The sequence below is a fragment of the Benincasa hispida genome, chromosome 2 (genome assembly GCF_009727055.1).
Source record: "Benincasa hispida cultivar B227 chromosome 2, ASM972705v1, whole genome shotgun sequence".
NCBI lineage: Eukaryota > Viridiplantae > Streptophyta > Magnoliopsida > Cucurbitales > Cucurbitaceae > Benincasa > Benincasa hispida.
In genome coordinates, this window is record NC_052350.1 from 47,734,107 (window position 1) to 47,746,371 (window position 12,265).

The following is a 12,265-nucleotide window of genomic DNA, read 5'->3' on the forward strand; positions in this document are numbered from 1 at the left end:
CAAGAATAATTAAGAGCTCCAATTTTGAACGTTAGTCCAAAGAATATGTAATAAGTTTATAGAAGGAAGTTTCATATTTTAATGAATAGATTTCGAGTTATATATTTTGAAAGTTGAACGTGGGATTTAGGTGATGAAGAAGTAAGCAGCTGACTAAGGGTTGAAAAAAGCACACAGTGTGAGCATTTGTCTGGTGCTAAGAAAAATATTTTCAACTATGTTGAATCTCTTTGAGTGTAGAATATAACCCTGCGCTACCATGAGGAGATTTGGCCAAAAGGATGACCAAAAGTGAAGGGAACTCAATGAAGGTCAGAATTCAAAGCATCTAGAGTAGGCTGAGATATTTGGAGCATTGAGCTACAGAGGAGGAATTAGAGACTCAAATTTGGAGGTAAGCTTCCTGAGACAACTCTTAACAAGTTTCATAAAGGAAGTTTTGGTTAAGTTGAGCTAGAATTGATGCTATATAAGTGTTGAGAAATGGAGGAAAATAGAAAGAACCATGCGCTCAAGGAGGGACCATGCGTCCAAAGAGAGACCATGCGACCAAGAAGAGACCATGGACCAACTATGCTACAGAATGTGTTGGGATTGATGCGCAAAACTTTCATTGGGTCCTGTAGTTTGTAAACACCTATAGTGAACAAACACTTGTGATGTAATAATATGAGATATTTTCTTCATTGTTGTCTATGAAACATGAGATGTTTTAAGTGTGTAACAACCCGACCCACTAGGACTTAAGTTAGGCTGTTACTTAATACATGCATGCATGGAACTTAAAATGACACTCTTTTATGGTAAAATATGCTAAATGAATAAGGTAAGTTCAAAAGTCCTTTATTAAATGCAAATAATGAAAACAACAATGGGGTACCCAAAAATCACAAATGTTAATAAATAAGTTTGAAAACAATTCTTAATAGTAGGTTTCAAATATCAAAACTAAAAATAAAGCAAAACATGAAAGGAAATCTTAGTCTCATGAGCGAAAGTACAAAACTAGTCCCAGTGGCTCGATCACAAATTCCGCTTGTCCATCACTAGTGCATCTCTACCTTTACCTAAAACAACAACATGAGAAAGAATGAATATAAAATACTCAATAAGTAACCCCACTACTGGGGTCAGGTTAGGCATCTATGTCCTCTAGATGCCTACCTCTGGTGGAACATATAAATTGCCCTAGTCCTCATGGGACACGTATATATATATGCAAAACTAGTTTCTATCCTACTGTAATTAAATATGTTCATTACCTTTGGTGAATCCTGAAGAAAACACAATATCTGGTGAATCTCGAAAGAAACACAATCTAATGAATCCCGAAGGAAACACAATATCTGGTGAATCCCAAAGGAAACACAATCTAGTGAATCTCGAAGGAAACACAATCTGGTGAATCCCGAAGGAAACACAATCTCTAGTGGGCATCTAACTAATCAGTAAAATCACTATCATAGTCTCAGCATCATAATTATCACAATATCGTCCTATGACATGCATATACGCCTCAACATCATGGCTCTACAACATACATATATGCATCAATATCCATAGATCATATACAACCTCATGGAATCAATATCATCTCATGCTAGCGTTCAAGTATCTACGTGCACAAATAAATCATTCAGATCCTCATACAAGAGCATGCATCAGCTATACTATACTATCAGTCTATCATGCCATCGTTCTGTCATAATATTCATCTATCATACTACCATACATCTAATGTCTGGCCCATGGACAGTTCTAGTAGTAAGATTACTTACCTCAAATTTGGTCACAAATTAATCCAAGTAATTAGCCCTCTTATAACTCTTGGAAGGCTTTGAATCCACCCTATAACATACATTACAAATATTAATTTAGCACTCCCGGTTCAAAAATAACAAATCCAAAGTTTTAAACTCATCTTTGGGGTTTAAATCCAGTTAACCAAATTATTTAAATATCTTCAATTTAACTTTACCTAAATCGAAAATCCGCAGATAAAAATCAGACCACCAAACTATAACGGCAGCCCAAAGTAGTGGCCCTAACCACAAAAACGACTTGGGCCTCCCTGAAACGAGCTTACGAGCTGGCCCCTGAGTTCAGGTGCGTTCCTCCTTGGGCATTTCTCTGACATATACCCCTTCTGGCCACATCGAAAACAGACCCCAGAGTCGACTAGGCAACGTCCCCAGTGTCGCCTACCACAAATAGTACAGATCGGCCTATCCTCCTCGATGGTCACAACTTGGGAGCCCTACTTGTCTCCACTGACGTGGATGCATTCATGTGTTCTGGTTCCTATTGCCGATGCTTAGGATTGGGCTCAGCTTCCTTTCTGACCTGCAGGAGGTACCAACCCGAGTGACCTCCTATACTTCTTCTCCTGCTTGGGAGTTAGCATCAATCCTCATGGCGGCTCGTTGTGCCGCCGGCATACATCTTGAGGTCCAAGGCATGTACATACTCGCAGTCCTGGTCCTCAAACCTGGATGAATTCTCGTTCCTTGGCTGCCGTCCAGTGGCTTATTAGTTTAGGAGCAAAGTGGGACAGCTTTTATCAAATTCCTTGTATTACTACCTCGCCAATGAACATAACTCCTGTTTCAAAGTTCAAGGATTTGGCGCTGGTTTGTTTGTACCGGGTGTTGGCAGAAAAATATTTCTTATAAAGCGCTCCTTGAACTACTCCCGGTTGCAAGTTCCACCAGTATCAATCAATTTCTTGTGAACGTCACCAGATTTTCTGCGTTGCAGTCAACATGAAAAAGCGTATTCAAGCTTTGCTCTTCCGGGCATCTCATAAAAACAGAATATCGTCTCAATAGATGAAAACCACATCTTTGCTTTGGTGGGTCCCCAAGGATCCATCAAAAGAAGCGAGGTCAAACTTCCTCAATAATCGAATGTTTAGCCTCAAGAGACAGGCCCTGCATGTCTCTATCCTGCGGTCGAGTCTGCTGTAACTGCTACGGTGGCACCAGTTCCCTGAGCCTGGTTCTGGGCAGTCTGTCCTACCTTCGTGTTACAGATCAACTCCTGCAGTTTTCCCATTCGGGAGGATGCAAACAACTTTCACTAATTATGGCTTCACTCACGCTCTTCATCGACTTGGCCATAGGTGAATAGGGATTTTGGAGCATATCCAGGGACAGTTTGAGCTATCTCAGTCCCTCTTGTACCCTTCTCTAACAATGCATTCTTAGGCTCATAGTTTAGGTGTCATCGTCCTGTCATAGAATCATAATTTAGCTCTTTACCTCTGGATTCTTCTAGAAATCGATGCTAACGAAACTTACATCAATAATCTCATATATCACTGAAACTTTCATTAGTACGTTCACTACTGACGATGTATTGGGAATCGTTACTATGGGCCACAGGGACTACCTGACTTACGTAGTAAGATCAGTCTACAACCAAAAATGGGGTCTGATAAGACCAAACTGTAACGACTTGGCCCCTAGGACTTAAGTTAGGGGCGTTTAATACATGCATTCAAATGGAATTAAAAAGAACTCTTTTATGGTGAAATAAATCGGCTAAATAATAAGGTAGAGTTCAAAGTCAGCTGTATTAAAGATGCAATATTAAAACACAATGGGGTAATAAATCTTAATATGTTATATAAGTCTAAAAACACAATCTTAATAGTAGGTTTTCAATATAAACGTGAAAGTTTAAGAAAACATGAGAAATCTAAGTTTCAATGAGCGAGCATAACTAGTCCCCGTGGCTCGATAAACGAATCTTCGAATTGTCCATCGCTGGTGCATCTCTACTTTACTAAAAACAACAGACAATGAGATAAGAATGATAATGAAATACTACTAAGTAACCCCACTACAGGAGGTAGGTTAGGCAGCTATGTTCCTTAATGATGCTATACCTACTAGTGGTAACATATAAACTCTAAGTCTCATTGCGAAATGAATATCATGCAGAACTGTTTTTATCCTCTGTTAATTAAGTATGTCCACTATTCATGGGGTGAAACTGAAGGAAAAACAATATCTGGTGAATCCGATGAATCACCTCTGGATGAAGTCTGAATGAAACATAATCTAGTGGATGCCCCCGAAGGAAAACCATTCTGTGGGCAATCTAATAATAAGATAAAATCATACATAGTCTCAAGCATATAATTAATTCTAAATATCGTCCTATGACATGCATATACGCCTCAACATCATGGCTCTACAACATACATATATGCATCAATATCCACAGATCATATACAACCTCATGGAATCAATATCATCTCATGCTAGCATTCAAGTATCTACGTGTACAAATAAATCTTTCAGATCCTCATACAAGAATATGCATCGGCTATACTATACTATCAGTCTATCATGCCATCGTTCTATCATAATATTCATCTATCATACTACCATACATCTAATGCCTGGCCCATGGACAGTTCTAGTAGTAAGATTACTTACTTCAAATTTGGTCACAAATTAATCCAAGTAATTAACCCTCTTACAACTCTTGGAAGACTTTGAATCTACCCTATAACATACATTACAAATATTAATTTAGCACCCCTGGTCCAAAAATAACAAATCCAAAGTTTTAAACTCATCTTTGGGGTCTAAATCCAATTAACCAAATTATTTAAAGATCTTCAATTTAACTTTACCTAAATCGAAAATCTGCAGATAAAAATCAGACCATCAAACTATATCAGCAGCCCAGCCCTAACCACAAAAACGACACTCAAATTTGAATTCAAGTTACAATTGTAAGACTTCAAGTCTAAATCCAAACTATCAAGAACTTACCCAAAGAATAAAAATCAATTCCACCTTCCTTGACGGTGCCACCTTTTAACTCCCAAACTCCTTGACAGCTTAGGCTTGAAACAAAATCCAACGAAGGCAAGTCATAACACTGAAATACAATACTAATGGCCAAGAGAACGAAATGAACCGACACAACCTTACCCCAACAGATTTGACGAAGTTCAAGACGGATTCGACGCGGCAGGGCGAAGGCGACCGACAGCGGTACGGCTGGGGCGGCGAACGTGCAGCTGGAGCGACGTTGCGGTTTGAAGCAGGTGCTCACGTACGGTCGAAACTAGGCGAGACGACGGAGGAGACTGACTGGACGAGCGGCTCGCGGAGGAGAAAAGTTGGGCGAGCAGCTCGCACAATGTCCGATCCTCGTGGTGCTTGGCTTCAACGCGCGGGTCACGGACGAGCGGAGGGCTTGCAAAGTAGCTGAGCGGCTGTGTAGGCTGACGGTGAGGAGGACGTTCGGCGTGGCGGCGCAATCGGAGGCGAGGGAGGAACGGAGGCGGTGGACGGTTGTTAGGGTGCGAAGAAGAAAAACACCGAGGGGGGGGTTCTCGGGAGACGCCAAGAAGAAGGGGGAAATAAAAAGAAGAAAGAAGAAAATAAAAGAAATAAAAGAAAAGGAAAAAAAATATAATATAATATAATAATATATTTACTTTATTTTATTCTATTATTTTTTCTTTTTTTCATTTCATTTTATTAAATTCTTTTTCCCCCAAATCTTCAAAAGCAACCCTTCCCCTTCCAATTTGAAATTAATTTTTGATATTAATCTCAAATTAAATTATTAGCCATGAAAAGTCCAATTTCCAAAACCATTAAATTGAAACACCCCTTATTCAGTAATTAAATTTCCGCAATTACACTTAAAGTCCAAAAATTCCAAAAATGCCCTCAAATAATAAAGATTACTGAAATTACATAAATAATAAAAATTTGGGGTGTTACAAATTGCTTTACCACAAACCAATAAACTAAGATCTCTGGTTGTTGTTATAACTTAAGCATGTATGTGGAGACATACAAGTGGATTATGCCTTAAGTGATAACAAAAATGGTCCGTAGTATATGAATATAGGAGGGAAACCTTATCCTGGTGACACTACGGATGCGGCCTGCTTTGTAGATAGTAACAAGTGTTGTGATGTGCTACAAATGATCTAATCCTAATCATTCATGTGGAGACATGCGAGCGGGGGTGTCCTATACAAAGGAGTTTTTATAAGATCGAACCACGAAGTGAATCATTCATGACAGAGACTTCACTTCACTAGGATGACCATAGGTAATATGACCTTAATCCTGGGTGAGTTGGGAATCTACCTGTAGGGCAGTCTTTGTTTGCGATGGCCGAGTGGCAGCATGCCAAACTCAACCTACCAAGTTTTGGATTCGGGGCGATTTGGGATCTGGGAACAGCTACACAAGATGAAATCTACTTCTTCCCGAAGCCAAGGGTAAAGTAGATAATTCTCCCTTAGGCTGATTCCGGGGATAAACATGTGGTGCCACACACCTTTACTCATAGCCAAGAGTGTCCACTATAGTAGGGACTATGATGTATTGTTTCTTAGGGATCCAATGGTACTTAGGGTTAGAGAACTACAGTGTAAAACAGTAATTGGTCCAAAGCTTACTTACGGCATCTGAGTGAAGGGTTATCGTTACTGTTGAATGGTTATATTCGATGACACAAATATATCTGTGGTGGACGAGTGCATTCTTGTCGGTCTTTAGTGGATGCCTAACGTTAACGGATGGTGGATTTGTGGCTAAATAGTTTAGTCAATATTCATGTACCGTTGGACTTCAAGCACAAGTCATAAAAAAAAAATGGTCCCTTGGTAGGCTAAATGGATTCAGTTGAGAATCAGTTTTTGGGTCAGTTTGAAGTGTTATGACAAAGGGAGTTTGATAATTATTATATGATTAAATTGGTTCAATTATACATGATATGTTGATATGATGTATGAGTCATTATTGGAGGGAATCGATATCAAATATGATTTATTATAAGTAAAGAGAAGAATTATGGTTTAAATGTTGCATATGATGTGATTTTAAATAGGTTTATATTATGATAAGTTAGTTAATTATATTATTTAATAATTTAAAACTTATGGAGTAGTTTGTGGTGGTTTTTTCTTAACCGCATGAAAGTGGGAGGTTGATTCAATTTTCATAACGAAGGATTAAAAGAAAATTGTTTTTATTTTTGGAAGAATGGATAATCGCTTCTAAGTGTACGATTGCCGATGTTTAGCTCATAAAGCCATACCGACAACCTCAAAAGTGTTTTAAACAATCGTGTACACGCACTTCTACCTAAACGATCATATAACTTTTACTAAATGATCGCGCGCTGAGTGAGATTCACCTATCGTGCTTAACGATCACCTATTTACTAACGGATCTTACTTATTATAACGATCAAGCAAAGTCTATACGATAGACACAAACCTCTCCCACTTGCTTGGTCGTTGAGTGCGATCATTCTTTCCTCCTTCCCTCTACCAAATCCAACAGAGCCCACACCTTCTGGATTCTCACTTCGAGAATACCAAGGTACTGAGTGGTGTTGTCCCGGTTGCTGCTTGTTCATGTAGAAGACTGTTCGTTTGCTGAGCGACAGCGAGAGATTTGTATAGACGACTGGCTTGGCGTTGTAGCGACAATGAGAGGTGTTGTTCTTGACAAGAGCGAGAGATAAATAGAAGAAAAGTTCTTAAAAGTGAGTCTATTGTTTCTTTGTATTTAATTTGTTGAAAGCATGCCGTAATTTGTTCTAAAATGCATAACTTGTAAGTATATTTGTGAATGCTTGTTTTTCTGTCCCAATGAATTTGGAACGATCTTGCTTCCACTCATAGGTACTCTTTGATATGAGTTCCTCCAATTAGTATCAGAGTCAGGATCTAATATTCCAAATCCATTGTTGTATAAAATAGCATTTACATTCTTGGTGGGTGAAGCATGTCCGCATTCTGTTTAAGTGTTAAACATGTGTTTGTGGATGTGGATTAATGGAGTTTTATGGGATGATGCCTCTGGTTGTTTAATTCTTTTACATTCAAAGTTAATTATAAGGGCCCCTTCGTTTTTGGGCATATTAACTTGCTATCGAGTCTGTAATTCAAAGAGTTTGAGTCAGTATGAGTCACTCGTGATGAAGTTTCAAGGCAAGGATTTGCACTATACTTCGAGGAAGAAGAAGACCAAGCATTGGTCAAATCGTGTAAACGATGGGATAAGCAATCGTTGAGTATGGGATACTCGATAGCAAGGTGAACGCACGTACATTAAATGATCGTGTAGCTCAACAAGCTTCATCGCTTAGTCCGTAACTACACGATCGCAGAGTAAATGTTGCTTAAGCGCTTGTTCTACGATCGTCTAGACGTTCGTTCTTCACAGCAACGTCGTCGACTAAATGATCAATTAGACTTGCGCGTTTAATATTAGTGAGCTAAACGATTGAGTGCCTCATGCTTCATCGCATTGTAAATGGTACTCGATCGTTGTTAAATGATCTTGGATACTCGGTCGGTTTACTAAACGATCAAGGAGGCTTCGCCCAGGGGGTTCAAGACCCAGTTCGCCTATGAACTGGTTTGCTCGATGGATTTATGTAATAGATAGAATTTTAATTTTTGATTTTAAGGCTAAATCATCCCGGTCCATTAGTCTTTGGTGAATGTACATAAGTTGTATGTTTTATTATATGTCATATGGTATGTCATATAGTTGAAATCCCACCTTAGGTTATGCATTAGTTATGCATCATCTCTATATTGTAAGTGTTATGATATAGTAGTTTGCATGATTTAAATTACATAAGAGCATGCTCATCCATTATATAATATAAGAGTTATATTTTTGCATGCATTAAGCATAGACATGCATCATCTTTATATTATAAGTGTTATAGTATAAGGGTGTATGGAAGCATGTTTGCTTAGTTCATAATAAGTATATAAGAGTTATATATAGTAATGAATGGACATTGTATGAAGCATGACACATAGGTTAAATTTATAAGAGTTATAAATACCTTGTGAATGGTAATGTGTATGGGTTTTTGTTGTTTCTTTTATAAATGTTATAAGGGAAATTAGAACTAAAATCAATAAGAAAGGCATGCATACAAACTTAGGCTTGAATCATGGTTTTAAAAGAGTTTTAAAACTTGGTGGAGATAGACCTAAGATCACGGTTCTAATGAGATTATCAATCTAAGTTTTAATCTTTTAATCAGTCTAATAGGATTGAATTGACTAATAAAAGATTAAATATGTAGCAAATCTATCTATAAAGGACCTTTTTGTCGAAAGTGGGTTCTAACTAGGCTAGGGTACTTAAACTAATGGAAATGGAACACCCCTACTTGGGAACCTACCTGGAAAGGTGAATTAGATAGATTTGATGCATGCATGCAAATTTTGAGGACAGTCCATTCAAGAGTTTAATGGGACTACTTGAACTTGTTTAATTTCAAAGACAATAGTTGTTTTTTAGCAAATTAAACTAACTTAAATAAAATCAGTAATCGGATGGTCTAAGTTAATGAACCCCTAGGTAGAACATTCAGTTGGAGGTACTTGGGGTATATAATACTTCATTTAAACCTCTTCACGTTTCTCCCTTTATATTCACAGCGTGAGATCTATCATCGAGCTCGTGGCACCCTGGGAGTGTCCCCTAAAGGATGATGTTTGGGTAGGTCAATACCAAGGTAAATGGAGAGAATGTTTATAGTAATTGGGAGTAGGACGTGCAACAGCATATCCCACGGTTTTTGTGTTGTTGAGAGAGATGGTTACTCTTTATATGAGTTCATCCAAATAGTAATCAGATCATGTCTTCAGGTCTAATAGTCCAAATCCAATTGCTTGTATAAAATAGCACTTTACATTTTGGTGGTTGAAGCATGTCCGATTTCTGTTTAAGTTGTTAAACATGTGTTTGTGGATGTGGGATTAATGGAGTTTATTTATGGATGATGCCTCTGTTGTTTAATTCTTTTAACATTCAAATTAATTATTAAGGCCCCTTCGTTTTGGGGCATATTAACTTGCTAATCGAGCTGTAATTCAAAGGAGTTTGATCAGTATGAGTCACTCGTGAGAAGTTTCAAGGCAAGGAATTTGCACTATACTTCGGAAGAAGAAAGACCAAAGATTGGTCAAATCGTGTAAACGATGGGATAAAGCAATCGTTGAGTTATGGGATACTCGATTAGCAAATGTGAACGCACGTACATTAAATGATCGTGTAGCCTCAACAAGCTCATCGCTTTAAGTCCGTAACTACACGATCGCAGAGCTAAATGCTGCTTAACGCTTGTTCTACGACGTCTAGACGTTCGTCTCCTTCACAGCACGTCGTCACATAAATGATCAAATATAGACTGCGCGTTAATATTAGTTGACTAAACGATTGAGATTGCCTCACTGCTTCATCGCATGTAAATGGTACTCGACGTTGTTAAAATGATCTTGGGATACTCAGGTCGTTTACTAAAACGTCAAGGGAGGCTTCGCCCAGGGGTTCAAGACACCAAAGTTCGCCTATGAACTGGTTTTCCTCGATGGATTTATGTAATAGATAGAAAGAAATTTTAATTTTTGATTTTAAGGCTAAATCATCCGGTCCAATTTCTTTGGTGAATGTAACAATCAAGTTGTATGTTTGTATTTATGTCATAGGTTATGTCAATATAGTGAAATCCACCTTAGGTTATGCATTTAGGTATGCACCATCTCTATATTGTAAGTTGTTATATATAGTAGTTTGCATGATTTTAAAATTACATTAAGAGCGCACTCATCCATTATAAAATAAGAGTTATATTTTTGCATGCATTAAGCATTAGACATGCATCATCTCTATATTATAAGTTATAGTTATAAGGGTATGGAAGCATGTCTTGCTTAGTTCATAATAAGTAATATAAGAGTAATATATGTAATGAATGGACATTGTATGAAGCATGACACATAGTTTAAATTATAAGAGTTATAAAACCGTTGTGAATCGGTAATGTATGGGTTTTTGTTGTTTCTTTATAAATTTATAGAAGGAAATTAGAAACTAAAAACAATAAAAGAAAGGCATGCAACAAACTTAGGCTTGAGATCATGGTTTTAAATAGAGTTTTAAAAACTTGGTGGAGATAGAACCTAAGATCACGGTTCTAAATGAGATTATCAATCTAGTTTTAATCTTTTAAACAGTCTAATTAGGATGAATTGAGACTAATAAAAGATAAATATGTAGCAATCTATCTATAAAGGACCTTTTTGTCGAACGTGGTTCTAACTAGCTAGGCGACTTAAACTAATGAGAATGGAACACCCCCCCACTTGGGAACCTACCTGGAAGGTGAATTAGATAGATTTGATGCATGCATGCAAATTTTGAGGACAGTCCATTCAAGAGTTTAATGGACTACTTGAACTTGTTTATTCAAAGACCAATAGTTGTTTTTTAGCAAATTAACATAACTTAAATAAAATCAGTAATCGGATGGTCTAGTTAATGAACCCTAGGTAGAACAATTCATTGGAGTACTTGGGTATATTAATACTTCATTTAAACCTCTTCACGTTTCTCCCTTTATATTCACAGCGTGAGATCTATCATCGACGCTCGTGGGCACCCTGGGAGTGTCCCCTAAAGGATGATGTTTGGGAGTCAATACAAGGTAAATGGAGAGAATGTTTATAGTAATTGGGAGTAGGGGCGTTGCAAAGGCCAAATTCCACGGTCTTATCTTAGGTTAGATACGTTTATGTGCATCGCCTCGAGAGATACCCTAGGGAGTGCTTCCCATAGATGGCAGTTTTGCACGACTCTTCTATCTGGACCTCCTAATTAGAGATAAGGTCGCTTTAGTCTCTTGTCCTAAATTTGCTTTTCCTATGTGGACGCATTAAGGCGAGACTCTAGGGCTGAAAATGAGGGGTTACATTTACATAGAATTGTTAAAGATTAATAGTTTTGGACCGAAAATGTTGACTGTTAAGTCAGTTACAAGAGTTGTTTCTACCTAATGTGAGAGTGTCCCATCCCAGTGAAGGAGCATTTGATTACCCCACCAGTGACATTTGTCCTGCCTGCTGGAGCATCAGATGCCTTTTCACTTAAGGGTACATGGGAACTTTTTGCTAAAACTAAATTGGTGTTAAAATGGGTCTTGCATATACTATTTAAGTTTTGTTCGTTTTTTAGCAACATAAATATGGCTACAGCCACGTTAGCTCTTTAAGTGTCGATAAATTGACTAGCAGAGAACTACGGCTAGTTAGAAAACACGATTCACAACCATTTTAATCATTGATGTCCTGAGGTTCGTCACTTATGGAGGAGTGTCCTCCTATTCCATATTAGAACACCACTCGAAAATGTTCATTAGAGGCTTATGAGCGTTGGACACGGGCAAAACGAGAAGGCCCGGACTC

At 37.9% G+C, this 12,265-nt stretch overlaps 1 long non-coding RNA gene across 1 annotated transcript; it reads right to left on the reverse strand.

Moving 5' to 3' along the window:
- Positions 1–877: 877 nt before the first annotated feature.
- On the reverse strand, positions 878–5,389 carry LOC120070787. Its single transcript, XR_005480023.1, has 3 exons — positions 4,950–5,389; positions 4,788–4,861; positions 878–1,067 (listed from the first exon to the last, which is right to left on the reverse strand). It is a non-coding gene; the product is annotated as an uncharacterized LOC120070787 (long non-coding RNA).
- Positions 5,390–12,265: the final 6,876 nt, after the last annotated feature.